General features: G+C 45.1%; 1 long non-coding RNA gene across 2 annotated transcripts; it reads right to left on the bottom strand.

Annotated features, from left to right (window-relative positions):
* Positions 1 to 400: 400 nt before the first annotated feature.
* LOC111814931 lies at positions 401 to 4,414 on the bottom strand. 2 transcript variants are annotated; one of them, XR_002819782.1, is made up of 3 exons: positions 4,352 to 4,414; positions 3,443 to 3,664; positions 401 to 485 (listed from the first exon to the last, which is right to left on the bottom strand). It is a non-coding gene; the product is annotated as an uncharacterized LOC111814931 (long non-coding RNA). The 2 variants fall into 2 exon arrangements; XR_002819783.1 differs by lacking the exon at positions 401 to 485 and adding an exon at positions 1,225 to 1,297.
* Positions 4,415 to 5,160: the final 746 nt, after the last annotated feature.

Here is a 5,160-nt window from a genome sequence, read left to right as displayed (position 1 = left end):
GAAGTCATATACTATTAAAGAAGGAGGCCTGTAATCTGAGTCTTAAGTTGTGGGCATGAATATTTTTCTAAGCAAATTACTTAATTTCTAATATTAGGAAACATTTTAGTAAAATGTACTTAAGAGATTCTTTTTAAAGCCCTTAAAGAATGTACTTACTCTGGGCTGGCGATGTAGCTCAGCAGCAGAGGGCTTGCCCAGAGTGCATGGAGCCCTGAGTTCAATCACCAGCGTCATCATAACAAAAAGAAAAAAAAGAGAAACAACCCTGATTCTGAACTCGGCTGCATGACATGAAAGCCCTCGAGCACTCACCACCCCGTGAGCGGCGAATGCACTGTGCCGCTTCCTCGCGCTCATCGCCTCGTCAAATCCGAGCTGACGAAGCAGCATACAAGTCAGAAAGGGAGCCGCCTCCTCTGTGCGGTTTTCCTTTGTGCACCTGGTATTTGCAGGTGGGGAAAAGGCCACGCGTGCCTCCCAGCCTATAAAAGTCAGATGTTATAAGGAATACGAATCCTACACCATCTATTTGAAATTCAGTCTTACTATAGTTATAATTAGGTATAAAAGCTGCTTTACCAGTCAGGAGTTCTACTGAGATAACCTGAACCGCCTGCAATAACCTTGTCCTGTACAATCCTTCAAGTCCTCATTGCTATTATCACAAGAAGTGCAGGCGCCACTGCTCCGACCGTCCTTCAGAGGGAAGGCCAGCACCTCGGACCTGAGCCGAGAGGTGGGTGAGTGACAGGGACAACATTTACAATTTTACAGTGTTCTTCTTCGAAGGAATTTTTAGTTTTACCCACTTACCAGAGTGTCACTCGGGCAGTGCGTTTGCTTACATACCGACTACCCCGAGCATCACCCAGGCAGGCTCATTTTAACCAGTTAGTTTGTATTTGCATGAGAAACACTCCTACTCACCATTTTTATATTTCATGCTATATTGTCTTATAAAAATTAATGAAAAATTGCAATTTTTGCTCATCCTGTATTTAAATAACTAGGTTGATAAATGATTAAATCCTAATTTCTTTCTCTTTAAAAATTAGCTTATCGTATTATACAGAAATATTAATTACAGTATTATTAAAATACAACATGCCTTTGTATCCAGTACTTTTGTGGTACTTATTCTTCTTTGAATTCTTATTCTTTTAGTCCGAGCCATAATCTCTCCTACTTTCTCTCTCTTGGCTTGCGCCTGATAAACCCCAAAGCCTCGTTCAGTCATAGCTGGGGCTTTTCCAGATGGGCCAAATTGAGCATGTGATCCGTTCATGGTGCAATGCTAGGGTTAAGGACAAGTACTGCTAAATTAGTCCACTGATCAGTTTGGCGCTGCCCTGGTCCCAGTAGCCTAGATAGAGTACAAAGAGGCAGAAAGAAGCTGAGGCCCCTTGCTGCTTTTGCAGTTTTCTGCTTGCCATGCTGTGTTTCTCCTCTACAGTGTCCCTTGAGCTAAGTAATCCTTTCCTCCTCAACTTGTGGGTGTTGGTGTTTTGTCTCAGCAAGGAGAGAAGTAACCAAGACTCATCTATATAGCAGCTCACGTAGATCCATCTTTCAGGAACAGAGATGCTTTAGCGGGACATCATTCCTTCTGCCCATCAGCCCCAGATATTCATCATAATCTACAAAAACTTCAGATAGGTTTTCAGACACTTCAGGCCCAACGGCAGGACACAGCCTTTTCTGTGTTTAGCAATCAGGACCCAGAGGAAGGACAAAAATGGCCAATCCTGTAGTGGTCACAGTTGGCAGTGCTTCAAGCCCAGCCAGCCAGGTCATCTAAGGCAAATCCATGGGACAGCTGAGGGTCTGCAACAGCGCACGACTTCACCAAGCCACTGTCTGCACCCTGCTCTGAACTTGCGGCCACTGTGTACCTGACTCTTGGCATTTGAGGCTCGATCATCCCCGCTCCCAGAGAGGGGGCAGCCCACCCTGAACCCTCACTTCTTTCTCTGATGACCAAAGAGGCCCAGGGGAGCCTGCACCACTCCTGTCTACAGACGTCACCATCTCCCCTGAGGCAGGCTGAGTGACTCAGACACCGTGGGTAAGCCAGCTCAGATACTCCCTTTTGCGCTGACTTCCTCTCTAGCAGACCCTCCTCTGGATCTACAGTCTTAGCTGCGCTCCAGGGGATGCTGATCAGAGATTCTTTGTACCTTTACGCACAGAAGAAGCTGCATAGTTAACTTTGGGGCAGAGCCTAAATGTCCTGACGCCCCTTCAGGTCGGAGTTACTCTGGAGACAGAAGGTCACTTGTGGTTCACAGGGGAAGCCTCACAAAGCCCTGACCATGGGCTTGCACAAGCCTGAGAGTGTTGCAAAAGCTTGCACTACTATTACCCCTACTTCTTTCCTGCCCACAGGCCCAGAGCTACTCTTATGAACAAGTGATCTCCCAGATCCACGCAAGCAGGCCACCGGTGACCGTCCCTCCAAACCCCGAGGAGGTGCAGCTCCCTGATAGAAATCCTACACCTCCTAGAGGAAGTCGACCTTCCCAAGCAGATCGCTCTCGTGCACTGTAAAGGCACCGAACAGACTATCCAAAGTCTTGGGAATCAAAAGGCTGACAGGGAAGCAGGAAGGACAGCCCTACAGCCCCACAGCCCCACAAGGCCCTGGACTCAGTCCCAGGTCCTCAGGAACAATTCTGGTTCTTCCTCAAGAGACATAGTGACAAGCTAGAAAAATCCTACATAGGAAGTGGGCTTCAGTCTTCTGGGAAGGCCAAGAAAGCCAAGCAGAACCTCAAGCGAGCCCTGGCAATACTTTGCCAAGAGACATCTGAGTCCTGGCTTCGATCGTTGCCAAGAGTGCTCATGAGGGCTCCTAACATACCCAAAGCTGGCCTAGATCTGAGCTCATTTGGGATGTCACCACAGAGGCCATTTGTATCCTCTGATATGGTAGAAGACCCAGGGACAACAAGGCTCTCATGGTGTTTCCTTAATCCGAGCCATGGGCTGGGGATGTAGCTCCATGGTAGAGCTCTTGCCATAGGTTTGATCCCTAGCACCACAAAATAAATAGGTACAACCCACCATCCAAATGTGTATTGCCAACCCCTGGCCTGGGGGACCACTACTGTCCATGCTGGAGACCAGGTGTTTGCAAAATCTCAGAGAAGGGAGACACCTGCTGACCAATAAAGCCAAAAGGAAGGGTCCCTTCTCAGACATCCTTGCCATGCCCACTGCGGTAAAGGTGGCACAGAGACACTCAGCTTTCTTGAGTAAAGTCCGTCCCACTTGGACTGTCTGAAGAACAAGATCACCCAACAGGAGCAAGCTATTCCTCTAGCCCCTGGAAGGCTCGCGATTTCTCGCGTGTGCTCAGGGCTGCTACAGGAAGTGTGGAAGTCAGAGCTGCTTCCCATTTTGGGGGTAATAGTAAAGGTCAGTGGTCACTAACTCTTACCTCAGTGTTTCCCAACTGGAGTTTTTTCTTCCACACAGCCAGTGAGCCATATGTGTGCGCCTCCGGTAAGTGGATAGCACATGATCCTGGCAGGTCGGGTCTGCAGCCCCTTCCAGGCTGCCGAAGCTGTGGAAAACGGAGACCTCCACTCCCTCAGCAGCAGCACATGGTCCATAACCTTCTCTGTGTCCTGAAGTGCGTCGTGTCTTTCCCAGAGTGCAGCTGTAAATCAGGAAGAGTTGGAGAGATGGGATGAGTGGAGAAAGGGTGTAGAGATAAATAACTCTATATGAATGTGCAATTTGCTTGCTGAGGGCTATGCCATATTTCCATTTAAACTACCTTTGACACTAGAAACTAAATAAACCATTCATCATTTCTGTTTCCTAAAACATAAGATGAACTAAATGGTTTATCTACCAATTTGTTAGGGTAAATTTCAAAGCACACTCACTGCAAGACAGCTACACATACACAACCAACCAGGAAACACAAGCACATGAATACTTGAGACTTGAGGAGAGAAAGTAAATAAAAATTCAAACACAATTATTCCATGATCTATTCTGGCTTTCTCAGCTATAGTTAGCAAGCATTAGCAACAGTCAAGCCAGGCCTCAAATCTTTGTACCTCAACCTGGCAATTCCGGGCATTACAGGCAGGAAAGTCTCAAGTCTGAAGACAGCCTGGGGAACTTACCAAGACTCTGCTTTGAAGAGAAAAACCAAAACAAAAGAAAACCTATCATGTCTTTATTGGACAAAGATCTGTACTAATTTTTTAAAAGCATACAGAGAGAGGCATAAAGTTGTAGAAAAACTAGGCACTCAAAACATGCTTGCGCCTAAGGAAACAAGAAGCTTCCAACAGCCTTGGCAACTAATGTAATAAAATGGTAAGAGAATTACCTGAGTATTCAGTGACCTCCTCTGCCGTTGTTCCTTCCACTCCTCCTGCTAGGTTTTCAATATGGTCACTATTTCCTCCCACTAAAATAACTGTGTTTTTCATTTAAATGAATTAACTTCATTAGTCATTTAGGTGAATAACCTCATTAGCCATTTACGTTTCAGTTAATCAATCCAAAGTTCAACAGCCTAATTAATAAAATGTCTTCTTTATATAGTTTCAGTAGGCCTTGAAATCCTTAAATGAAAATAGTCTTTAAACCCAAAGGACAAAGCCTGAAGGGCAGCTGCACAGAGTATTTTTGTTCCTTGTAGATTTGTAGAGGTATGAACACACTGCTGTTGTTATTCACCTTTTACAGGCAAGGCAAGGAAAGCAAAGACTGCTTAAGTAATTGAGCCCCAAACCAAAAGCAATCTAGTAATTTAAAATATTCCTAGTATCCATAAAGGAAGAAATCTAATCCTATCTCTAATAGATAAATGAAAAAAGTAGAGTCATTTCATAATGCACAAATAAACTTCCAAACCTGTGTGCTCTGTTCTTGCAGGGGCATTCTTTTCATGTCTTCTTCCAAAAAGGATACTGTCAATTAATCAACATTTTAACTTATTTTGAATATGAAAACAGCCCACCAACTACTGCTATGACTGCTACCATTCTATACTAATCCAAAAATCTGACTCTTTAAATTTCTGACCACTTTGCTCATATAAAACATCTTTTAGGGGCAGGGGAGATGGCTCAGTAGGATAAGCACTTGACTGGCAAATGCAAGGATCTGAGTTCAATCCCCAGTTCCGCAAAA

Source organism: Octodon degus, unplaced genomic scaffold, assembly GCF_000260255.1.
Source record: "Octodon degus isolate 3935 unplaced genomic scaffold, OctDeg1.0 scaffold02251, whole genome shotgun sequence".
Taxonomy (NCBI): Eukaryota; Metazoa; Chordata; class Mammalia; order Rodentia; family Octodontidae; genus Octodon; species Octodon degus.
Note: the sequence above shows the minus strand (reverse complement) of the source record. Positions and strands in the feature narration are given on the sequence as shown.